This window comes from Callospermophilus lateralis, chromosome 8 (genome assembly GCF_048772815.1).
Source record: "Callospermophilus lateralis isolate mCalLat2 chromosome 8, mCalLat2.hap1, whole genome shotgun sequence".
NCBI lineage: Eukaryota > Metazoa > Chordata > Mammalia > Rodentia > Sciuridae > Callospermophilus > Callospermophilus lateralis.
In genome coordinates, this window is record NC_135312.1 from 56793620 (window position 1) to 56821298 (window position 27679).

A 27679-nucleotide genomic window follows, 5' to 3' on the forward strand; every position below is an offset into this window, starting at 1 on the left:
AATGTGCAGTGTTACTTTTATCACCTTCTGTTCAATGCGTTGAATTCATTACTAAGATGTTGTGCGTGAAGGTCAGTCAAACTTCAAATTGTAGGCCAAGAGACAAGAAATAAGAGAAACTCATAGTACACTGCTAAAAGACTTCTCCTAGATCTGTTCCAGAACATAGCTCTGCTTCCTCCATCCTGAGCCTTCGAGCCATGCTTATATTTGCAGTGTGCAGAAACCGGGAGGGTCCTCGGCTCTCCCTTTCCAGGGTACCTCCTTTAAGTTCAGATACATTTGATCAATATATATTCAATACTCAGAGGAAAAGCAGCTACTGTGTACCAGGGACATGGCACAGGCTCTAGGAATATCGTATTAAGTAAAACTAGTCTTTTCTCGAACATGCAGTGTAATTGAGGAATAGAAAAACAGATCAAAGACTTCTGTAAAGAATCATAAATACAGTATAGTAATAATAAAGGATAATAAGGATAAAGGATAATAATAATAAAAGATAATAAGAGCAGCTGAAATTTACTGAATTCTTAGTGTATTCCATCCACATATTACTTTTTCCCTAAGTAAATTTTTAGTTGTAGATGGACACAATATCGTTGTTTTATTTATTTATTTTTGTGTGGTGCTGAGGATTGAACCCAGTGCCTCATACATGCAAGGCAAGCGCTCTGCCACTGAGCCACAATCCCAACCTCACATTTTACTTTTTATGTATTAATTCAAGCCTGATTCGAACCCAGGCAAACCTTACACATCCCCTAGGATGTTTAAATCAGCCAAATGATCCAGTATCCCATTCCTTATCTCTACTTTAGATTCGACCTGGCAATCTGCTCCTGATGTGTTAACAATCTTGTGGCATACACTGAATACTTACTGTGTGCCACACAGAAAACCTGCCCAAAAGAACTCGCAGTTTTGGTGAAGCAGAGATTCATGTAAAGCTATCATACTAAAATGGTGCACTTATCCCATAAAAAAAATGCTATAAATAAGTTACAGAAGAGGCACAGGACAGGATGTAGGCATAGCATTCATGGTGAGGATTATAGAACACAACCCATGGAGGAAGTCTGCCCAACCAAAGTGGGAAGGACTTCTGAGAAGACTTTTAGGACAGAGGTAACCACTATCACTTGACCTTTGGCAATTCTCTCCTCTTTGAAAACCATCCTCAAAATTCTCCTCAAGAAGGCCCTCCCAATGTCATAACCTATGTGACGGTAAATTTTATGAACCAATTTGAGCCACAAGGTGCTGTGGTACTTGGTTAAATATTATTCTGGATATTTCTATGAAGGGTTCTGGAAGAGAATAGCATTTGGACTAGTAAATGGAATAAAGCTCTTCTCAATGAGGGTAGGCCTCATCCAATATCCTGAGGTCCAAAACTTGCCTCAGGCCCAAAACTAATGAAACCAGGCAACAGTGGACTAAAACCTCTGAAACTATAAGCCAAAATAAATCTTTCCTCCTTTTAAGTTGATTATTTCATCTCAGGTATTTTTGTCAAGGTGATAGAGAGTTGACTAACATTATCATCAATTCTCTTGATTCTCAGGCCTTCAGACTCACCTTGAATCATAATACTGGCTTTCCTGAGATTCCAGTTTACCAATGGAAGATTGGGATTTCTCTGCCTCCATAACTCCTAATGTGAGCAAATTCTTTATGATATCTCCCCCACCCCTTGGGGCACCTTTGTTCGTGTGAGTGTATGTGTTCGTGGTGTGTGTGTGTTTCTTATTTAAATACATTATCCTATCAGTTCTATCTTCCTGGAGAACCCTAACTAATAACCACCTTAATCTCATCATCTTTTCTCTGTATTTCCTTGGTATTTGTTAGGAGAAGAAAAGTGTATTTTAGCTCACAGTTTTAGAGATTCAGTTCACGGTCTGCTGACACTATAGTTCTGGGCCCGAGAAAAGGCAGAACATCATGAAAAAGGGTGTGGTGGGGGAAAGCAGCTCAGGACATGGCAACCACGAAGCAGAGAGAGAGGTCTGCTCACTAGGGACAAAATACAAACCCCAAACTCATACTACCAATGACTCCCCTCCTTGAGCAGCACCCCATGTGCCTAGTTAGCATCCAGGTAATTCATATTAGTGGATTAATCCATTTACTAGGCTACACCTCCCAGAATCGAATCATTTTACCTCTGAACATTCTTGCATTCTCTCACATATAGACCTTTGAGGGATATCACATATTCAAAACTTAACACTCTACCCCACTCCCCAAAAGCTCATGCTTACCTCACAAAACAAAGTAAATATAGTCCATTTCCAAGAGTCCCTGTAATATTAACAGTTCCCAAAATCTAAGTCCAAAATCTCTTCTTAGATTCAAGGCAAACCCTTAGATATGTTTCCCCTATAAATATCAAAAGCAAGTTACATATATCCAATATATGATGACACAGGGTAACCATTTCCATTCAGGGGAGAATTAGGGATATAAAAGAAGGGATAGGACCAAACAGGACTGAAGTTCATCTGGGAGAACAAGTTCTGTAGCTCCCTGTTCAACATCTGGGGCACATGGCATCATGATCTTCTCTCAAAGTTCTTGTGTAGCTCCACCCCTGTGGCTCTGCTGGTTGCGACCCACATGGAGAGGTTACAAACCTACTCCCTGAGAACTGCTGATGGACAGAGTACCACTAAGGTATGAGGGGGCCTTCAGAAGTCTAAGGAAACACCCCATTTTCTGAAGCCCCCTGATGAGTCTTGTCTCTGTTCAGTTACTCCAGCATCTTATGCTATTAATTGAGCACCCACTATGTTCCAGGTCTGGCCCCAGCCCTAGGGAGCTCACAGCCTTGTGGACAAGATTGTTCTTTGGCATTGTATGTCTTTGGTTAGATGCAAATGTAGATGCTAGAATATGCCTGTGTCTCCATGGCAGCATAGCAAATCCTCACAAGGAGAATTCATACAACTCAATACTCTTCCCTTTTGATACACCAAGCAGTGACTTAACAGATGTAGCTAATTTGCAGACAGAACTAGGATTTTACAACAGCTGGCAGCAATAGGAAGGAGGCTTATTCTTCTATGGTCACGGGTCCTTTCTGGCAGCATCCAGAGAACTGAGTAAATTGTTGTCAAACTGGCTTGCTGCTAGAAGGGCTTGGAAAGAGGCCAGACTCTATAGGTTGATCTTGGTGAGGACATAGTGGGAGTCTTCTTTCTAGAATAGCCTCACCAGGTATGAGTCATACTCTGGCCCGATAGGTATCAGCCAAATGCTGAGTCTACTAGAAGGATCTGATCTCCATCAGGGACCTAAAGTGGCCCCAGATGACTTGGACTCCATGACAGAGAGATCTTGCTCACATATCTATCATCTTTGTAAGAAGGGAGGCTGAGGTTCACTCAATTTGGAATCCTTGTTGATGAACCCTCAAGTTCCACATTCTCTACACTAACCTCTCTCTTTTAATCATCCATTGGGAAGGATGGGTTTCACCACAGTGAAATCTACCCAGTGCAGCCCGTGGAAGGGGATTCTTCTACACTAGCAGAAAAATCTCCATTTTTTTAATATTCGTAGGGATCATATTAATTTATTTAATCTTCAGGGTACTAAACGTCTTTCTAGTTAAATGTGGATACAGACTTAAATGAAATAGTCATTGCCTTTTGTGAAGCAGATATTCACTGAAATTGAAGCAATTTTTATAATCACAGAACACATTGTGTCGTGAAGCCACGAAAGAAACATTAGAGAACAGAGAATGAAATCAGATTGGTGTGTGTGTGTGTGTGTGTGTGTGTGTGTGTGTGTGTGTTTGAGCTATTATTTTAGATAAAGTATCCATGGAGGCCTCTCTGAAATGTACATTCGGAGACAATCTAAGCAAAGGATATTCCAGGCAGATGAGACAGCAAATGAAAGGGCCCTGGGGTGGGCATGAGTTTGATGGGTTTCAAGAACAACAAGAACGCCAATAGGTTGGGATCGCAGTAAGAGCAATAGCAAGAATGTCAGGGGATAAAGTTAAAACCAAAAACAGCAATAACAAAAAACAGCCAGGGGCTGGATCACGTAAGGCTTCATAAAAATAATAACTTTGGACTGTCTTCAAAGTGGGACAAAAATCCATCAGAGGAGCAAAATGATATGAAGATCTCATTTGTAGCTTTACAAGATCACTGTGACTATTGAATGTGTAAGAGAGGACAAAGTTGGACTCCTGAAGAAAAGTTAAAATGACCAAAAAATCCAGGTGAGACATAGTAGTAGTTCAGTGGAGAGTTAAGACATTAGTTGTGATGTGACAGGACTTGAGATAGATTCTGAAAGTAGGATTGACAGGATTGGCTGATGGTTTGGCTGGAGGGTAGAGGAGATTCTTTTAGACTCTTAGAGAGGGGTGGACACATCATGAAACTAAAGAAGCTCAAGCTTCAAGGTCACTTACTTGAAAGGGCACTTTCTAAGAATTTGGAACAAGTTCTAACAATGCTGTACTTGTAACTCTATAATCCTTTCCATAAAGAGGAGACCCCCAAGACTTCATTCAGGCTTTACAAAAATCTAGATCCGTATTAGTTCCAGATCTTTCAGCCTGTGAAATCAAATTAAAAGGATACTATTCACATGAACAGGTGGCTCTAATTAAACCTGAGACAAATAGCTTCTAGAGCAGTATTAACTAAATACAACCAATATTACCATTCAAGATCTTCTCATGGGAGGCGATTACAGAACAGCCTCATCTTTATCTTTTACTGCCCTTGCTTTTTGTTTATTTTGTTTTGTTATTCCTAGAATAAAATCTCTTTTCTTTCATCCTTTAAATCCCTTTAAAAGATTCCCTGAGTTGCAAAGCAAAGACTCAGTTAACGAACAGCATATGTGGTCCTCCTTTAAAAGGGAGACATCTTCCTTTTCCTCTAGCCGGGTCCTGCTGCCAGGACAGAGGTGGAAGCTAGAGAAGGGGGTTGTGGTTGTCTTCTTCTCCTTTCCTCACTCTGCTCTCCCTCCACGGCTGGCTGTTGGTTCTGGGGCTGATGGGGTTGTAGACAAAGGTTGTAGACAAAGGCACAAATGGGGGTGAAAGGGAGGAAAGAGAAGGGGGAAAGCAGTGTTCTCTCCCCACTGGCCCTGTCATAAGCTGGCCTTGAACTTTCAGAACCTGACAGATCATTGGAGCTGGCTTCTTCTCCTTTTCCTCCTGTGGTCAAATTCACTGATTATTCAGAAAACTTTCATTAGGGCGATTTCTCTTGAAGTTCCCTTGATTTTGGAGGGATACACCTCTATTCTACCTAGTGAATTAGGGCTTCAAAATCTTCAGCTTCTCTTTGCTGAGGCCTCTTTGGCCATGAGGGGGTCTTCTGGGTAAGACAACTCTAGTCCAGCATTCCCGCTACCTATAGTACACATCTGGAGCAAGAGAAGCACACAGCTATACTTTCCCAACAACCCCGTGCTGACAGGCCCATCCCATACCGTGGAGCATTTGCTCAGGCATCAGCAGCTGGGATTGTCACCATTACATCTTCAAATAGGATTCCCAAACAGTCACAGTGAATCTCTCAATGGCTGTAACTTACAACCATCTCAATAAATCTGTGATCTCCTCTGAGCGACTGTGGATGTCTAGGCTGTTCTAACAAAATACCAGAGACTGGGAGGTTCATGTACAACAGAAATTGATTTCTTACAACTCCTGACATTGGTAGGCCCTAGATTAGAACACCAGGGTATTCACTGTCTGGGAAGGGCCCTAAATGGCCGTCTTTCTACTCAAATCTTGCAGTGCAAAACATCATTGGGTCTCTTGATTTCTTTTATAAGGACATTAATCCTATCAGGAAAACTGCCCTCTTATTAAATCACTGCTCAAAGGCCTACCTGATGCCATTACTTAGGAATTAGTGCTTCAATATGCAGATAGGCCAGGGGTGGGGGGGCCAGACACAAACATTGCAGTACTTTTCTTTTGCATTTGGTTTGGGAGAAAAATACCACTCATCTCTCCTCTTTCAAGTATGGTAGGATTTGCAGCACATAAATAGTTCTCTCCAAAATGTCCTCTTCTGCCCTAAATCCTCCTTACTCTGTCTGGTTATAAGTCAACTAGTTCTTGGCCACTTATTAAAATTAGTGTTCTCTCTCACAGCTTAATTATCTGATGCTTCTATTTTAATACCCTGTTGTGCAATCACTACTCAACTGGGTTCAGCTTTAATGAATAGCTCAGCTGACTTTGGACTTAGTGAACAGGTAAGAATGAGTGTAGTTATCTTATCTTAGCATCACAGATTCAGAGTTGATATTGGCATTTTTACTACATAATTCATCATGTCTTATTTATATTTGTTCCTTTTTCATGTTCATGAGCTTAGAAAATTTCTATAGTTGCTAATTCCTCAAATTCAAAATCAGACATGGTCATGTCAGTAAGGATGTCAGTAAGGACGATCAGTCTCCGCAGTCAGCTGGCTCATCCAGTGAGGACACACTATGAAAGTCAGCTTCCATTCCAGAGAATTTCTGAGTTCACCCCAGACTCTCAGTGTGACTTCATTTCTCACCAAGTCCAACATAAGCTAGAGAACAGATAAAAGGAAATTTATGTTCTTATTCTTTAAGCTAGTAATTCTCAAACGCCATTGTGTTTATGAACCCTCTTGGGGAATTTATCGAAAATTCACATCCTTAGTCCTGTCCTTAGAGCTGCTTTTGCTTCAGTAGGTCTCAGGTGGAGCCCAGGAATAAGAGACCACCAGGGCCCAGGTGATGATGGAGCAGGTGTCTGATTCCTAAATCACACCAGGGGAGATCTCCATTCACTTTCCCATCTCCTTTCCTGGGCAGAAATTGCAAAAATGTGATTATGTTTACAGCAGAATCAGCCTGTTACATATTCTCCAGGGCTGGGAGTGGTGTTCTGATTGTCCCCTTCCTGAAGTCACAACCACAGGGTGGCAATGTAATAAAGCTTCCCCATCCTCTGCCTCACATTTTTCTTCTTATTTCTGTTGTTCCCCTGAGCACTTTTTCTCACCTTATTTACCTCATTTCCCCCTGTTTCTGCTCTGAAGCAGACAGCTGATGATAGGACCAGCTACTAAGGAAAGAGTGTAGGAACTTCCTTTCCTCTTTAAGTGCCTTATTTTCTACTGAGACATTTATAAAGACCTGAATCCCTGTCCAGACCTTCCTTTTACCTTTTTATTATCAAAGATCTTTTAAAAGGATATTTGAACTCATAAGGCCATAGCTTGGTCATTTGAATGAGAGGCTTTCAACTCATTAGGAAGTTTAGCCTGAAGTAAGACAGGGGACAAAACCCAGGGAAGGCAAACTTTCACAAAGCACTTACATTCTCTAAATGAGAAGGACTAAGCTTTAGCTTAAAAAAAAATAGTAAAATTCCGACATCCATTACATTATCTTACATTTCCCTTTAAGCTAAAGGCATTCTGCTTCTGAATATCTGCAGTTGTCAAAGTGAGCTTTCTGTGACTGCAGTTGCAGAGACAGCTGGCACTGCCACCTTTGTCATTACCTTCTGTGTCAGCTTTCCATCATTGTCACAAAGCACCTGAGTTAAGCAACTTCAAAGGAAGAAGGATTTATTAGCCCTGTCACTTTGGGTCTGTGGTGGCATAGTACATCATGGCAGAAGTGTGTGGTGGAGGAGGCTGCTCTGTTCATGGAGGCCAGGAAGAGGAAAGAGAGCCGAGGAAGGGCTGGGATCCCAACTTCCCCTTCAAGGGCCAACCCCTGCCTACCTCTTAAACATCTCAATAGCACCCCTAGCATAGGCTAGGGATCAGGCTTTTGACACATGACCTTTGGGGGACCTTGAAGATCCAAAGTCAATGCCCATTTATTTTAAAAAATTTGACAAATACCTATTTGCTATCATTTTGTACACTATACATCTTGTTTTTCTTATATCAAGATTTCTTCTCTTAATTTTCCTTTGGTTATTCTTATCTCTTATCCATGATCACTCCATCTCAATACACACACACACACACACACACACACACACACACACGACTACTCCAGTAAAGTCTTCCTCAGCCTCTGCCCCTAGGAATGAAGCCTCCCAGCTCTGCTCAGGCAGCAGTGGTCAGAAGGCCAGCACTACCTGACAGAGGAATGTGGGGAGCTGCCTGAGTGGACACAGGACTGGACTTGTTAAAATGGCTTCCTGCTGGTGAAAAACCAGAAAGAACTTGTAAGAATAAAGTGAGGTAGATAGGGAATAACTCACATATATTGGGAGGATCCAAGGTGGGGATTCTTTAGAGTTAGAAACAGGTTCCAGCCATGCTACCCCAACAATTGCTAGACTCAGGGAATATCATAGGTTCAAACATTATAAAAATAGAACTCAAGTTAAAAACTGTAAAATAAAATGTTTTATCTTTCATTCTTAATGAATATACACATTCATAATAACAAAACAAAAAAAAAACTTGTATAAAGCTCTGCTTTGTATCTCAAGATGACTGAATTAGTTATTGCCTAAGACAGGGTGTTCTCTTGATGACTCAGCAATGTGTGATTGAATTATAAAGTAAAGATATGCATAATTTATAAATTATTTTTTAATCTCTTCTTTGAAATTATTTTCCCTTATTTGCCCTAATTTAAGCAAAATCACTAATCATGTTGTTATAATCAAGATTAGCCACATAATTTGGGTTCTGTTGACAGTAACCATTTGAGTGCTTAAAAAGTAAAGCACACTTATATTCCCAGTGGAAACAGTGTGTCTTTCCCTAGTAATTCTGTCCAAAGGCCAAGATTTGACTCTTAGTGACCCTGACTTCAGTCACATGTTTACCCTGAACTTACCACTGTGGCCCAGGGGAAGGAATGCTCTGATGGGTCAGTTCTGTGTCATCTCACAAGCACAGAGCCAAGGAAAATGGCCGAGCCTCTCCCTTACCCACTTCCACTTCTCTCTGCCATCTTTCCTTCACCCTCCTACACACACCACATGAACTCAAGAAACAGATAATTACTAAAAGCATACAGCATTGCTATTTCTCCTTTTCATTTTCAATTTATACTTCATGGAAGCAAGGAACAAGGCCATTTTCTGAAGAGAGATGTTACTGTGGCTTTTTTTATAGATTATATTTGTGGTCACATTTTGAAATGGGACATGTAATCATGTCAAATCTTGCTTTCTAGTGACATGTGATTCAAAAATGCTACAAACCTAAAAGAAAAGATTTTACTATTCATACATGGTAAAATACATAAGGAAAAGCAAAGATATGAAAAAAAAAAACACAAAATTCTGGTCAGTGATTACTTTTTGAAAAGGAAATAGGAGATTGAATAAATCAGAAAAGGCATAGAAATTGCTGTTAATATTCCATTTCTTAAGCCTGAGCCAGGTTCATAGTATTCATTTTATTATTCATATATTTTTTCATATGTGTAACAAATATTAGTTTGTATGTAGTTAAATTTTAAAAGAAGAACTGACATAAGTTCAACTTGAAATTTTTGTAAGTAGGAGTTACAGAGTTTAAAAAGAATGTGGTTTGCCTAAAATGTCATATTATTTGCAGGAGGAGTTTGGGAGGCCCAGGGATCTGCCTTTCCTTTGCTTTTTCCTTCTATTTAGTATCCTTGTATTTGCTAGAGCCTACCCTTATCCCATTAGAAAAATAGAATTGAATTGTATACTGAGGTCATCATCTCCTGCCTAGAAGTCTTATCATTGTCCCTGGCAATGGGACTGCTCATGAAATATTCAGGAAGGGCCCACACTAAACTAGGCATGACTCCAGAATCTGTAAGCTGTGCACTTGCTTTGGATTGAGGGAGAAGAAACAAGACAACTCCAAGTACATCCTCTTCTGCAGGCTTTTTCCAGATGCCCCTATGAACTGTGTGCCATGTGCAAAAACACAGTGCTCCATCAGAGAGAAGTTCACACACGATGGACTAAATGTTTGTGCTCCCAAGATTCATATGCTGAAGACCTTAACCCCACTGTGATAATATCTGGAGATATATCTTTTGGAAATAATGAGGATGAGACAAGGACATGAAGGTAGGGCCCTCATAAGAAGAGACACCAGAACACCAGAGCATTCTCTCTCTCAGCCTCTTCCCCCTTGTTTCTCCATGCATCAAGAAAAGGCCATGTGAGCACACAGCAAGAAGGCAACCCCCTATCAGCCAACAACCAAACCCCACCAGACCTTGATCACAGGTGTTGCAACTTCCAGAACTGTAAGAAAATAAATTCCTGCTGTGTCAACCACCCAGTCTATGTTTCTGTGCTTTGGCAGTTCCAGCTGACAAATATAATGATGGATTATGTATTAACAAACTATTATTTTAATGTAATGATGAATTTTATACCTATATAATGACCAATGAAGTCATCATTAGCTAAATAGAAAGAGGAAGTATGACCATAGTAAGTTAGAGCACAAGATTGCATAGTCCTGAACATATATAAAATCCTACCTCAATAAAAAAGCTGTGTTTTGAATAATAACTTTGAGTGTAGTTTGTTTGTTTGTTTTGCATTCCATGTTCTACCACTTTATTTGGTAATTTGAAGCAGTTTTGTCCACAGCATGATTTCAGAGAGTTCCTTCCTGAAGGAACACATGGGCTTTGGAGCTATGCAAACTACCTCCATCAGTTTTCAGTTGTATTTATTTACTTAACCTTTCTAATGATGTTTAGAACTAAAATAATAATTAGTATCTGTACAGCTGTGTTAAGAACCAGAACTAATCACATAAAGCAGTTCATTCCGTGCCTGACCCATAGCCAGTATGAAACACATGGTGTCTCCCATCATGAGGCTTTTAGGGGCAGTGCCCTCAGGGTTTTCCCATAGCCCCCCCCCCCCCCCGATTGTCTATCAGTCCTCAGTATAAAGCATGTGCTCAAAAATGTTTGCAGAATGAATAAGTGAATAATAATCATCAAATGAATGGCTACGGGGTATGCAGTAATCTCTATGGTAAATTATTTGCTAGAATACTGTCATCAATACCTTCTAACCAAAGACTGCCAAGTACACATTTGTAGCCAAACAAATTGTATTTATTGTCTCCACAGCCCTGAAGAACATATGCTATGGAAAAATGTGAAAGTAAGCATGTTAGGAAGGACTTAAAGGATCCAGTGTGTTAGGAGTCTTTGGAAAGAAGGTTTAAAAAAGTAGCTATTTGGATTGGGAGCTATCAAGATGTGGGTACAAATACATGATCACAATAAATCCTACCTAGGTAGAGGAGAGATGAGAGTCAAGCCAGTACAGTAGTTGGTAAAGAGACCACAGCATTAATGGAGAGAGGAAAATGAAATCCAATGAACACACTGCTTAATCGAGAAAGAAATATCAGTTGAGGATCTTTAGGTAGTAGACACTGAGATTTTAAAATGTAGGAGATTCATGAAGAAGACAGACTGGCAGAAACAGTCTTTCAATCCAGATGTTGGTCTGTCACCTACGAAAAGAAAGGGAGGAGGAAGTGAGATGGGCCCAGGAGAGCTTCGGAACAAGATCAAGATCTTACAGTTCTCTGTGAACCTCATGGGTCATTTAGAAGCATTGGGCAAATATGGGTACCCCCTATGAGCCTCACTCTACCTGCTGTCTAGTTATTGTCCAAAAAAGAGCCTGGCATCAGGTTGAAAACTTCAGTGGACTCTAACAGTGCTGTAGCTAGAAGCCTCAGATAACCACCCTCCTGGTAGTTACAAAAGCAAATTATTTTTGTTGTTGTTTGTTCATTGGGAGTACTGGAAATTGAACCCTGGTGTTCAATCTACCACTGAGCTACATCCTTAGTCCTTTATATTTTACTTTGAAATGGAGTCTTGCTAAGTTGCCAAAGCTGGGCTTGAACTTGTGATTCTCCAGCCTCAGCCTCCCAAGTAACTGGGATAACAGGCATGTGATATATAGTTCCTGGCCAAAGCAAATTCTTCCATGAAGGGAGATCAAGTGATCCAAATCCCACGGCTGTTTCAGAAGGTGTGTTCTTTAAGGAGTAGAGGCTCTTCCTCAAGATTTGCTGCAAACAAGATGAAGTGTCTTTCTTTTATAGTCCTAGGTTCATGTTCCTCAAGCAGCATTCAGGTGGTCCATTTTGTTTGAGAGTGTTTTTAGTCTGTTTTTCATTGTTGTAACAAAATACCTGATGCTAGTTTTTTTTGTTGATGTTGTTGTTAAATAGTTTTATATAGTTTACAGTCTGGAATGCTGAAAGTCCAAGTTGGAGCAGTTCTAGTCATTCAGCCTCTGGTGAGGACCATGGGTTGGTTGCACCACAATGTGACAAAGAAATAAGAAAGGAAATTTCCATGTGTAGAACTGGGCAAATATGAGGGCTGGCCTCATTTTAGAACAATTCACTCCAATGAAAGCCAACTCACTTCCTGAGACCAACATTCATCTCTTCCAAGATAATTCCCCTCTGACCTAATTACCTTGCCTACCTCTTAAGGATTCTACCCCATCAACACCACCATACTGGGGACCACGCCTCCAGCATGTGAACCTTTAGTGAGCACACTCAAGCCATATCCAAATCACAGCAAGGAAGTATCCCAATTATAGAAAAGAAGTATTTGAGGGAGCTGACTCAAAGAATAATAACTACTAGGGAAAAGGATTACCTGTTGAAATTAATAAATTGACCATCATAGCAGTATGCCTACTGGCTCACTTTTTGATTGTACAGGTAAGGAAACCAGTCTACAGCAAGATTAACTCACTTACCTACAATCATACAATGATGGGATTGTGGTAGAACTTAGATCCTTTCCACTCATTCACTCTTTTTAATAAATATCCATATGCAATAGATCCATCATTTTTGCATAATCAAATAGAAATGCTGTGTCTAAAACATGAAATGCTAAGTATCTGTTTTGGGTGCAGTTAATCATATCAGAGCTTAACAACCCATGAGTTCTCTCCAGAAACTGTGAAATATTACACACATCATACCTTGTATTGTGCCAGACATTTTTAATGTCTTTGGATTTTCAGTCCATTAATATTGATGCAGCTGAAAGAGATCTATTGATGTCAAGGTAAAATTTTTGCAAGTATCCACTTTGACTGAAATTTCCTAGCTTTTACAGGCTTTCTATTTTAAAAACTTAGTAGAAAATTCTGTGAATCTAAGTGGAATGTTGATGTCTTGCATGTCTTTGTATCCAACTCTATTTTGGGATCACACCACAGAGCATATACAGAAAAATCCATAACAGAATATAGGAACATATTTAACTTTTAAATCAGTTCTTATGTGTGCTATTTCCTAGAAGCATCAAAGTATCATGGTTATTTTTAAGTGGAAAGTAATCTGTATTTATCATATTGCATAAAAATTAATTCATAAATACTGTTAATTTCCAATAATTTTCCCCTTAATAATTCTTGAACAGTTTGCCATGTTAACCAGATTCACTATTCAGACAATAGAGATACCATCTTTGTTTAAATGAGATGAATGGTACCTCTATGGTCACTCCTTTATAACTTACTCCCAACCTCAAAGAATAATTAAATAATTTGACATTTTGGCAGAATCAATGAACACATTGTAAATATCGAATGAAATGTAGTGCAGTGCATGGAGATCCCATTTAACTAGGGACATCTAAGTTAGACTCTGCTGTATAAATAACACCACTGGGCTCATTTTACCTCTTAGGGCCACTTCTTAGGCCATCTATCTTAAAATTCCATTCTGTAGATGCATCTAATCCAGACCTACTGAAGAAGGGGGCATGATTTAAAGGTTTCTCTCCTCTGTCTTATGCCACTGCAACCTGTGTCTTTTTGCTATAGCATTTTTCAGAATTTTAATTCAATATTCTTTGCACACTTGTTTGTTAAATGCCTGTCTCCCCACAGAACAACTGGATACTTGAAGGCAGAGGCTATGTTTTCCTTAGTTTATGCTATATCCCAGGGCCTAGTACTCACAGGATTTTGACAAATACATTTTTTTTTTCTTCAGACTTAAAATTGGGTCAATCTTCCTTCAGCTTCTGGTACACAATCAGTGTGGTCCATGCCAGGTGTTCTGGTAGTTTATCCTACCCATGTTTTCATTCTCATTTCTCTTATCCCCATAGGATTCCTCTCATTACCCACAAGACATAACTTCACTGTATTTTGTATATGATCTGCTACTTGATGTCATTGGAAATCATCGATATTTTTTAAATTCTCTAACTATACAATGGTTACTTATATTGATGCGTAAACTCAAAAGTGATTTGATTGTATTTTATATTTAATTATTTCAATAAATTTTTTTCAAGTGCAACATAACACTGAAAAGTTTGCAAATTCCAGGTGTACAAACAACTCAATGAATTCTCCAAAACAAGCAGCCCTATAACCAGTAACTATATTTGTCATTACCAGAAATTCCCAGAAGCCCCACTGTTGCCTCCTCCGGACACTTTTCTCTCAAGCAAGAGTAATTACTATCCTGATTTTTAATACCATAGATTAGTTTTGCCTTTGAAAATCAAAATGTAGTGCATACTCTTTGAGTCTGATTTTTTTTCCTTAATGTATTTTTGAGATTATTCTTAGTATTGTCCAAACCATGAACATGATCTTTCCCCATTATTTTACTTTCTGCAGTCTTTTTAGGGACTATTTAAATAATAAAATACACTGTTGTAGTACCTACTATGCTACAACAGAGAAATGCAAAGGTGTAAATAAGATGTTTTGTGGGGAAATACGGGTATATTTATCATATGTTTGTCCTTGTTCTTTGTAAACTCATAGGAACATTGGGGATGTACAGGTCTGTACTTAGAGAGCTTAGAGGTGGTGGGAGAAAATATGGACTAGATAGTTATGAAGTCAGGCAGACAAGGAGTCAATCTCAGATTCTTTATTCCCTGACTGGAAAATTGAACACAATTGTTTAATTTTGTGTGTCTCTATTTCCTACCCTCCCAAATAGAAACAATATCCATGTATAAGTGAGATGATGTATAACATGCCTGATACATAGTAGATATTCAAAAAATGTCTCTGTCCCTTCCTTTTGCTTGGATTTTTCTCCCTGGAATCAATTTTACACAAAGACTTTAACTGTTTCATTTCCAGCATCTTTGATAAGCTACAACCCCTACAGTTATCCCTTAATCTAAGAGTGAGAAAATTCATTTGCTCTCAAAAGAAACCACAAGCAGACACTTCCTCTTCCTTATCTGCCTTTATCATTGAAATACTATGATTTTATAAGTTATTATACATTGTTTCTGCATATCCACATTTTTAAATCAGGCTCTTTGATTCTTCAAGATATTTAGAGATTTTAAATGATGAAAGTACAAAAGGAAACACTAGATACCACAGCTTCAAAATAAATTGATTCTTCTTCTTACCATATTTCATCAATGAAGCGCAACCATGAAGTATAATTCTTACAGAGTTAAAATTCCAGAGCTCTTGTTAAAGTTCAAACCAATTCAGACCAATTAAATTATTATTAAAATTTAAGCACTAAAGTTGAGATTGTTGTTAGAAAGTAAAGAATACAAAATTAAGAGAAAAAAATAACTTTGGATTTCAGTTGATTGAGTATATAGCAAAAAAAAAAAAGTTATGATTCTAGAAAATGTAGATAAGATGGATGCATGAGCTCTGTTCTGCCTTTTAAGACATTAATAACAAATGCTAGAAAATTCACATGATAAATCCATATTTCACATGCATGCTCCCCCCTCCCTCCCCACACACACACTCACACATACATGCTTATGTACAAAAACTCTGCTAAAGTTTATTTTTTTGCTGAATGGGGATATCAGGGAACTAAATTTTTAGGGTTCTTAACTGGTAAAACTTGTATTTGAAAGCCTATGCATGTCATGTTACAGGGGCCTGGTGCAAGAAATTGAAGTATTCCCCCTGGGAATCCCTAAATTCCCACACCCTCTGAGTTATGGAGGTCACCATAGCAACATCTGTGTATATCACTGGTCCAGTGTGGATAGGCCACAGCTGCTAAGCCCTACCAAGGATCCATCACACCCTGTCTGACTACAAATTAAGTCACAGTCTCATTCCAAGTTTTCTGAGAATCTCTGAGCCTTTGAGCTTGTCCCAGGAGAAATAATTAAAGTCACACTGACTCGGGTAGCATATGGGATAGCAGTATGTCATTAGCTATTTTATAGTTCTAGAGTGACAGTCATTTCAGAAGGCAGCTGACTGCACCTGAGAGGTGTGGCCCCTCTGAGTGGCCCAGAGGAAAATGCACTCAGCAATGATGTCCAAGACTAAGCCACTTTGGCCAAGGAGGCTGGGCAAAGCCCTGCCGTGTCAGGTCATTAACTATACCTTTTGTTAGGGGTCATGGGCCTTAAATTAAGCAGTGCAGGTTGTCACTCAGGTACCTGAGATTCTCCAGTTCTGAAAAGGCCAGAACACATTTAGAAATTATGCACTCTATAGGTATCCAAGGGCAGAAAAAGAACCCACAGGATGCTTTAACAGTCTGTCAAATCCAATCTACGATATGATCTGACATCACTGAAAAGATGGAAAATAGAATAGCATCATTTCTCAGATACTCACAGTAATCCTTTATGTATCAGACCTAGTATACCTAAAGGCTTACTTGTTTCAACATACCTCTGCTTGGCTATGTTGCAAAACCAGTCACCCCTTCCAGTATATATGTTCAGATTCTGTACTTGCATGAGCATGCAACATGTGTGGGGACACCATGCACACCATGGGCACATATCAACATTTGAGAGTATCTAGGCCAATGTACATATTCAGCATTTCAGTGAAGACCTGCGTCCACAGACAAGAACCCCTTTGCATAAACCCGCACTGGCATATGTAGTCATGCACATACACCAGGGAAAGCAAGTGTGTATACACTCACTAGTTCACACACATGTGCACAGATTTCCTATCATAAGGTCACTGGCAGTATTCCCCAAGTTACTTCTCTTGTGCCTTTTTCCCACCAATTCTCACTCTCATTCCCTAGCCAACACTTTGCCAAACTGACCCAGTATTCTCCCATATAGTGCAGAGGAAGTGTGCAAGCTGGTGGTGTCTAGCATGTGTCATTCAGGAGCCAGGATTATGAGAACCATCCAGAGAGTGTGTACATGTCCATGTGTTCAGGGCTACTGTCTCCAGGGACTCTCTGCCAAGAAGATGGTCAAAAGGTTTTAAAGTACAGAAAGCACATATTTTAATGCATAACAATAAAAAACTCTAAAAAATGAAGTTCTAAAAATTGAATTGCAAATAAAACTTATGAAGAAAGTGATGGCTTGGTCAGAAACCAAGTGACCCCAATAGTACAACAGCGAACCTGGATTTAAGGGAAAGAGAGGTGTGAGGGGTGTTCAGATCCTGGGTGAATATGGAACAGCAAGAACTTGTATCAGCAGGGTCAGGAGAGTCAGTTGAGGTTTGTGAAAAATCAAAACAGTGACAAAAGAAGCAATGATCCATGGAAGGTGGTATAAAAGCTAAATTACTTGATAAAGATCACAGAATTTGAACCAGGTCCCTGCTGCACTGTGATGATACTGTGCTGCAGGTCCTTCTGTACCTCTGCCCTTGCTCAACTCTCATCCAGTAATCATACCCACCCTTCCTGATAAATCTCTGCTTAAATTCACTCCCCAGGACTCACCTAGACTGGAGTCATCCAAAACTCTAACCATGTCATTCTTCTTCCAAAAAGCCTTCCAGGGCTTACCACTCACTCCTGAAATGGCATAACCAGCTCTCTTTGATTTGAGCTACATCCTCCATAGCTACCTCTCCTGTGCCTCCCCTAATAAGGCTCAACCATGGCAACTGAGCAGCTAAAGGTTTTCAAACTCCTTCACATCTCCCTGCCTTTGCTCACACGGCTCCTCTGACGGGACCATCTTCTCCCTTGCCTCCCTTGCAACGTCCTTCAGAATGTAGCATAAACTCCACTTCCCACCCCAGGTACCTTTTCTGACCTCCCAGGACAGGGAGGCACCTGCTTGAGTTCACATGGCATCTCATACCCCTCACAGTACTGAAATACCTCAGTTCCTTATGGGCATTTCTTCTTCAGTAATCTTTAGCTGCTTAGGGCAGGGAACATGCATGACTCATTTTCCTCTCCCCAACATCTATACAAGCACACTGGCTGCTCAAGAAATGTTTGTTGAACTCTTAACTACATCAAGTATAGATTTCTCAAATTGCCTACAGAGTTTTCTATTATTTGGCCATCTAAATTTCCTCCCCATTCTATGGAATGTCCCCTTCCTCCTTTTGCTCACTTATCTCCTAGTGTCCCAAATACATTTCTATATTTTTCTCTCCCTGAAACATCCTGCTATTGGCAGTAGAGATGCCACCTTTCCTTCCTCATCCATTTCCATACCTTCTCCATGAAGCCATTGCTGAAGCACTGATCCTCCTTGTTCCTGTACGGCAAAGCCACTAAACACATGGGCGAGCAGAAGTTGGCTGTGCATGAACAGGGCTGTTGCTCTAGGACAATCCAACAGTGGGCCTGCTTGTTTGTCAGGAGTCCACAAATATCAGTATCCAACAGGTCTTTTTCTCAGACATGGAAGCTTCTTCCAAACACAGATTTTTTCACATTTCTGACTGGGAATATATATCTGGCTGCAGCTCTTGGGAATCAATGTAGGGAAAAGAGGACAATGGGGCTCAACATTCAACTTGCAAAGGTTAAATTTCTAGTTTTCACACTGGATCTCTGGTGTTTCCTGATCCCTCTCAAGTATTAAGTCACTAGAAAGTAAATGCATGTTTTATATTGGAGATAAAGTAAGGAATCCAAGGAGCCATATGTTCTATGTAGAGTCTTTCATTTGCCCTTCTATTTTTTAAAATATTTATTTATTTTTAGGTATAGATGGACACAATACCTTTATTTATTTATTTTCATGTGATGCTGAAGATTGAACCCAGTGCCTCACACATGGCAAGCACTCCTCCACTGAGCCACAACCCCTGGGCCCTTCTGGGATTTCCTAGAGTGAACTGGCTTCCTGTTCTATATCTTGCTTTGCATTATGCTAAGTTGCAAGATCTACATTAAGTTCCAAGATCTGACTGTATTTATCTTTTTTAAAAATTTATTTTCCACCTATACTCAAAATAAGTCTATGATAAATGAAAACAGAAACTGTTTTGATCACAACTAAATACAGTACCTGGTAACACTTCTCTATGTGCTTTGCATTTAAAAATTAAATATATATTGACTATTGAAGCTCCCCCTCCCAAAACACACACACTTTATCTCTTGTGGGCTTATGATTGTTTTACTTATATACCCTTATTTTAGTAGAATTTCAGGAGATCTCCAAGAAAAATGTGCGTATTCAGTCTTGGGTTTAGCCAAAATACTACTCTTACACCTAAATGCTCTCATAGTCTCCTTTCCACTTAAGTCAGGTGATAGCCTGTCTGTGTTCCTATAGCTTCCAGGTTCACTCTGAGTATAACCCCCAAACTTTATTCTGCTCACACATTCCTACAGTCAATTTCGCTACTGCCTCCCTTACCATATCTCCTACTACGTCTCACCTCTCTTGCTCTGTTCTAGCCATCTAGCCTCTTTGATCTTCCCAGAACACATGAATCGCATTCACATCACTATTATTTTATTCTCCCTGTTCCCTCTGCCTTCCCCACATGCTGTCTTCTTGACTCCCTCAAGTCCTTCAAGTACTTCATCCAATTTCCCTTTATCAATGAGTTCTACATTGACTACCCTATTTAAAAGAGTAACTACTGCCAGCACCCTTAACCCAATATCTACTTTTTTATTCTCCAAAGCAGTTATGATAACCTGACACTCCATGTATTTAATTTTTATGCAGTTCCACTTCTTTTGAAATATATGTTAGTGAAGACACTCGATTTCATTACTTGCTAAAAAAAATGTCCTACACATCATAAGTGCACAAATAAATATATGTTGCATGGATGAATTAATACATGCATGAATGAACAGCCCCCATTCTCCTAGAGTTCAAATGAGGAAAATCTGTCAGCACTGGATGACCCTGATCGAGGTCTGCTGGCAAGACATAATCCAAATATGAAGTAAGAAAGGAGAGTCCAGATGATGATCCAGGATCAATGTTAAGCTCTGAGACTTCATGGGAGAAGCTGATTCTAGCTTAGTGTGAGTCTGGGTCTGGAAACATCTCCAAATCAGCTACCTAACCTTCCTACATAGTATCATATTATAAGGAACACTAGCCAACCATGCGAGCAGAGCCCTGTAAAGCAAGTGTGGGGCAAGATCACAGGCTGAACATACTCCTGGGTCATCAAGAGTGGGATTGTAGAGCAGATACTTACAAGGGACCATGCAGGGCCCGTGTTCAACCACATAGATTGGAACCAAAACTACAGTGCTCATGGACTGGCAAGGTTGGCAAATTTTCTCTTTCTGCTTGACCCGAGAGAGCTAGGCTGTTCTTTAAACCACAGAAACCCTCAGGCTTCTGTTGCAATGACAAAGGATTGGAGATGGAAAGCAGAGCAATGAGGACTGAGTGTTAATAGATCAAAATGGAGCCTGCTCATACCTGGGTAATGCAATGACTAATTTGGAAAATAAAAGAGATTTGGCCAATTATTTCTATGAAAATGGTGACACATGCCGTGCTGACTAGAGTAGCAAGTGCTTAACACAAGAGTGAAGAGAGTTACTGGGCTTTTAGACTCACTCTAATAATCAGTTATAAAACATCTGGCAATGCCCAGCACACAAAGTCCTCAAAAATGGGTTCTCATTTTTAGACAAATAATAGTTAAAAAAAAAAACAAAACCCTAAAATATTTGTTGTATTTGAACGACCACACAGTTAAAAACTAGGTCAGTATCATTTTCTCAGTTACTCCTTATTGGCAAATTAAAAAACTTGGACCCTTTCCACCAAGGCACTGAAGTTGCATCACTAGTGTTATATAGTGGGGAAGATTACGTCAGCTTCAAGGAAACCAGTGTTCGTCACTTAATTACTTTCCCTAACAAAATAATATAGGCCTTTTTTCAAGTAATTTTTTTAACTATATTACTCCTATTTTGAATTAAATTCCCTCTTTAGTAAAAAAAGAGGTAATAACTACCTCACAAGCATTTTCTGAGGATCAAATGTGATGTTTATCAGAAATATACAAATGTAAGATTTGTTATCATAGTTGTTGATTCTCTTCAGAACACATGCTTGGAAGCCTCTGAGGGAGAGATTGAGCCAGACATCTGGGCTCCCCTGGCATCTGTAAAATGGGAACAATTAGTGTGATTGTCCCATTCTTAAATTCTGGAAGGATTTTATATGACAGAATCTGGGTGATGACACAAAAACATTTCAACTTTGAACCTAGGGACAACTTGGAGTTTCTGTGAGGCATTGCTAAATCTGAATTGATTTCGCATTGTAAAAGACCATGCTGACAACACAAGGAACAACATTTCCAGGATATGTTATCCAGATGCATATTAATGAAAATATGCTATGTATACAATCCAGTGGGATTGATATTAGGGCCATTTTGAAGAATTCAGAAATCAAATTGTCGCAGTTCTTTGGGGTTGGGATTTTGTGATAAGCTTGTGTATTTGTTCACTTGTTTTTTATTTTGCTTTAAGAGAATTCTTAAAAGGTTTCCTGCTTTCATGTTCCAGATAGGATTCTCTATTTAGCCAATAAAAATTCAAAATATTCAGTTAAATCTGAATTTCAGATAAAAATATTTTTTTAACTTTTTTGATGAGTTGATCATTGATTTTTGTTTTAATACAAAGTAAATAATTCCTTACTTATTAAATAATTAATAATAATTATTTATTAAATAATTCCTTATTTGGAAAAGAGGAATGACTCATGTTTTAAAGCAACAATAAACTTATACTTTCTACACAGATTTTTTTTTATCAAACATTCATGTCTGCAATTGAAAGGACCTGAATGTTTTCAATTGTGAAAGTCATATAACCACAACTTCACTTTGAAGCAAGAGTATGGAAAATAAGTTGCAACAGATAAAAGGATGGGCAAAACCAGTTAAGATGTTGTTGTTTAGGGAAGGGAAGAGGTCTGAAATTCAGAGACAGAAACAGGAAAGAAAGAAAATAGGATGTGAGAGATACTGTGGTGTGGAGGAGACTTCATGGCCAGGCATCAATTAAATGAGGAGAAAAGAGAAAATTAAATGTCAAGTGTAATTCTAAAAATTATTAGTCTAGAAGAATATGAGTCCCACTCGAAAAAAATTGAAGAATTCGAAGAAAGGGCTGGTTTTGAGGACAAAGATTGTAAAATACATGTAGGACATACAGAATTTTAGATGTTTTATTAATTTGACATATTTAAAGCTCAGAATAGATAAATCTACAGGTAAATTTAGAATATATAAAGTGCATTCTAAAAAAACTTCCAATAAAAGCAGACAATGCATACACTTGTGTTTATGTGCATAGGTGCACACACAAACACAAACACACACATACACACACACACACACACACACACACACAGAGTTTTAAACATAAAGAAAAAAGTTATACAATTTCCTGGGATGACAATCTTCCTTCCAAGAAAATGAAGCAATTATTGGTGTTGTTTAATTTGCCTAATCTAACCAATATTATCAAGTACTAGCCTTAAGTCCTATAAATCTCCACATGTGGGGGATGCAGATATGGAGACCTGCAGGACATGTTTCTGCCTTCATGGAGAATGGCAAACACCCAGAAAGAAAAGTAAATACATAAATACAGGATAGTCACTTCAGAATTGCTATATTAGAGACATGCTAAATATAGTCATCTTTCTGCCACTGTAACAAAATACCTGAAAAAATCAAATTAGAAAGGAAAGATTTGTTTTGACTTAAGGTTTCAGTTCATGGTCCTAGGCTTCACTACTTTGGGTCTTTGATGAGGCCAAACATCATGGCAGAGCAGAGCTGCTCACCTCCTGGCTGACAGGAAACAAACAGAAAAAGAAGAAGGGGACCTCACACAACCTCAGGGACCTACTTTCACCAACTAGACCTTACTTCTTCAAGTTTCTACCATTTCCCAATAGAACCACAAGTTGGTGACCATGCCTTCAACAAATAAGCTTTTGAGGAACATTCCAAATTCACACTATACCATATGCATTAGGAAGAAAAGCAAGCAGAATATATATTAGAGAATTGCTCAGTTTCTGGGACTCTACCTCAGGAGAGGTCCAAGGAGGGCTCTCTGACAATGTAATCTTTGAAGAATAACTTGAATGGATAAAGTGAAGAAATGAGATCTGGTGAAAAAAAAAGGCCCCAGAAGAAGAATTTTAGTAGTGAAACTCCCAAGATCAATGGGATAGAGAGCACTTGCTCATAATTTTCCCTCTCTCCCCACTCTTCAATGGCTTCACTCTGAGAAGTTACTCCTCTTCTCACCACTTTTTTTTCTGAGTAGTTGGATCTTGCATTTGACCCAATGATCTCCAAACAGATATAATTAAACCACATTTGTTCAGAAATTTTAACTATTCTTGTGTTGTTTGTCTTGGCCTCCAGTGTTCCTGCCTTCTTCCATCAGATCATGAGCTGAAGGGCTGCTTTCCCCAAAAAAGAGACACATGGAGCCCATTTGAATCTGACTCACAACTTGATGAAGAGATGGCTCAGCCAATCCACAAAGCCATAAGCAGGAAGACGATTTTTTTCCCTAGGTTTTTTATTCTAATTTGTTATATATGACAGCAGAATGCATTACAATTCATATTATACATATAGAGCACAATTTTTCATATCTCTGGTTGTATACAAACTATACTCACACCATTCGTGTCTTCATACATGTAGTTAAGGTAATGATGAATACAGTTTTTAAGTCACCTAAATAGTTTAGATTTGGATGTGTAGGTTACACAGCATTACTGTAGCAGAATTGTGAGTGCTGCAACAGAAATGAGCTTGAGTGTTTGAGGAACAAGAAGTTTGTGTGGCTAGATTGAAATACACAGCAAGAAGATTGTTTAGAGGTAAAAGCACAGGGAATAAACAGTAGGTCTCATAGACCACTCAAAGTATTTCAGGTTCAAAATGTCCTCTAAGTACGATAGGGAGGATTTTAAGGTTTATGATTCAAAATATCTTTCTGGATACTGTGCAAAGAAGAGAACTAAAGGGAGAAAGAGTAAGAAAAGCCATCATTAGATGTTTTTAATTTGCCTAGGCAAGAAATGATGGTGGTTAGGCCCAGAGTGAAGTAGCAGAGACAGTGAGAAGCAGTTCGATTTGACACACATTTGAGGGTCGGGTTGGCAGGACTTGAGAACTCGCTGGCATTTTGGAGGTAGTACTGCAGGTCAAGAGGCATTAAGAGATCCAGAGAGTGATTCCCTAGAGTTTTGGCCCATATAACTCCCTAGTATATTTCTACCTCTGCCACATGCTCTATGGGAGAGAAGAGAAATAGAACAGAGTTCCCATGCATTAAAACTTTAAGTTTAAATTAAAATCTTCTTTGTGTTAAGACAAAACAAATAAAGATTAAAATCCTATATTGTATCCTGAACATTTCAAAGAAAATGTCAGATAAGAAAGAGAACTCTTCTGTCATGTACATCTAAAAAATAATTTTTTAAAAAAGCATTGTTTATACATAACACACAGATTTGTATGCCTATATTCTCACACAAACACACACCCACACCCACACCCACACAATTTTAACCATGACTTGTAGCTACCTTAAGGAATAAGACACTGAGTCCTATATGACTTGCTAATTTGAATTAGAACGTCACATGGCACCAAAAGGAAAGGACAAGTGGAAACGACATTATAATTTGCTGATGTATTCATGTGAACAAGAAGTAAGGCACATATTTAAGGTTTTAAGTTCAGATGACTGGAAAAAATCTGTATTCTAGGAGAAGAGAGGCGGTTTGGGAAGGGAGGTAATAATGTTGGGTTTAGACATGTCACACTCAAGGTGGCAGCAGGGTTTTCCTTGGAAATGAGCAGCAGTACCTGAAGAGCTAACAATAGTATTAACAATAGTGATCACAGGATATCAGTTTCTGAGCACCTAATAGTTGCCAGGCAGAGTCTAATCGCTTACTTTATTTAGCTACCCCCGTCCCCACCCCACAAATCCCTAAAAGCCACTTTCATGAGAAAACTTTCTTGGAGAGACTCATTCATGCTTCACAAGCGGCAGAGCCAGGCTGATGGAGCCTGCCAAACTCCAGTGCAATTGAGGCTGGAGGGAAGATGGGCAGGGAAGAGGGGTGTACTGAGCTTCAATGTGAACTTCATAATGTATTAAGCTTTATTACTATGTTTTCTTGGCTTTTCCTTTAGCCATATTTAGGTTGGGGTTCATAACAATGCTGTTGTTTAACTGTTTGTCTTTCCTCCCCATCCAAGCTTTGCATTCCTGGAGAAATCACATATTCTTATTACCAACCCTCAATGCTTAGCACAGTGCTGGACATCATCCATTCACTTGTGCAACAAGCATGCTTTGGGCTCCAGCAACGGACCAGGCACTGTGCTAGGAGAGGGGCCAGAGCCAAAAGACAACCTAAGGCTTCATCTGTGTGGAGGCAGCTCCAGTAGAGAAGCCAGAGATGTGAGCAGGAGAGTGAATTAATCTCTTAAAACTGTTACTATAAATGGGTAGCCTTAAATAATAATAACCTATTCTTTCCTGGTCCAGGTAGCCAGATGTCCAAAATCAAAGTGTAGAAAGGGCTGCACTCCTCCAATGTCTTTAGAGGATCCACTTGTTCCTTAATTCTTCAAGCCTCTGGTGGCTTCTGGTGTTCTCTGGCTTGGGTTAACACCACAGTCTCTTCCTGCATCTTCATGCAGCCTTCTTCTTTATGTGTCTCTCTGTCCTCTACTTTTCTTAAAAGGATACTCCATTTGAAGTCTAGGTCTGCCCTACATCCAAGATAATTTCTTCCAGAGACCCTTAACTAATTACATTTGCAAAGACAGTTTCCAAATAAGGTCAGACTTGAGGTTCTGGGATTAATATTCTGAGAAAAATAAATGGTCTTCTAAGAAACAAATCTGATGGTAAGTAGAGGAAATCCAGTGGGCTGATGGGAAAACTGGGGCTCACAGGAGCAGAAGGACAATCACAAAACAGGAGCCTAGACCTATAGTCATTTCTGTCTCTTGGCTGCTGGTTCATCCAGCTCTATCTCTATGGTAAGTACACAGAGACCCCAGTAGACTGACCTGTCCATAAGGCTGGAGAGAGGACCACTGACAGCATCAGCCTCACATCCTAACACCTTCACAATCAGAAAAGAACAAGGCATGTCATCCTGCTCTAGCCCAGCATTTCCCAGGGCAGCTGACTATGCTGCTGGCAGAAAAATAAAGAGAGAGCTGTATTGTATAAATCTTGAAAAACATTTTAAAATGTTCTCTCTAAAATGGCCAAATAGTATTTGAAAGGGCTAAAGTCATTACCAAGCTACAGGGTCAAACAAATTTTATGACTTAGAATTTTTTATTACTATTTGTAAAATAAAATATTGTTCCTTTGATAATGTGACAATTTAAGACTTTTTAAAGTATTAAGAAGAAAGCACATGAACTTGTTTAACCGAGGGGAAAATACAAGATTAGTTATTCATCTTGGAGTGGAGGGTAGAACAGAACTTTCTTGGTAACCCATGTCATCACAAGAATCCAATTTTGAACTCCCTATATAGAATGTGAATAGTATAGAGTTGGCAAACTTTTTCTGTAGGTCAGATAGTAAGTATTTTAGACTTTTCAGGTGAAGAGGCAAAACTGAAGATATCACATAGGTATTTTTGTAGCCCTTTAAAATATAATCACTTAAAATATAAAGAGAAAGAGAAAAAAAATTAAACACCCTTCCTTATCTTGTGGATCTACAAAAACAGATGGCAGGCTGGACTTGCTTAGGAGAACTCTACTTTCCAACTCCTGGCATAGACCCTTGGACAGCAAACCTCCAAAGTCTATCATTTGGGTTTAATCTTGGTTTTCTTTAAATTCTTAGTGAAATACCCTTAATAGTGTCATCCAGTTAGATTTTCTTATTTTACTCTTAATGAAATGGAGACCCAAGAATGCAAAGGAACCTACCATAATCCTTCAGCTCTAGTCCATGGCAGAACCCAAACAAGAACTTGGGCTCTGACTTCAAATCCAGGACCTTTCCCTCTATTCCAAAGTTCCTCTTACAGATTCATTCTTCCCATTGAAACCAAACTAGTAAAGCTCAAAAACTGAAGCTTTTCTGCTTAAGCTGGGCCCAATCACAGTTAGTCCCAACTCGAAGACTAATGGGAATGAGACTGTGAACTAGAATCAAAAAATTTGACAGCTGTGGAGAGGAGTGGTCCCCTTTGAGAGCTGTACTTGGTCAAGACTTCAAGGCATCTAGTACTACTATTCAGGCCACCAACCTCCCCAATGTCTCCCCAAGTACAGTAATGCCATTAATGATGGCAAAAAGTTAGCATTTTTAAAATATCCATTCTTTGCCAAACACTTTTGTTAGATTTTATAAGCCTTCTCTCATTTCAAAGATCCCCAAGTAGGGGGGGAAATTCTTGGAAGGTTTTATTTTATGGGGAGACAGAAAGAGCCTGACCATGTTAC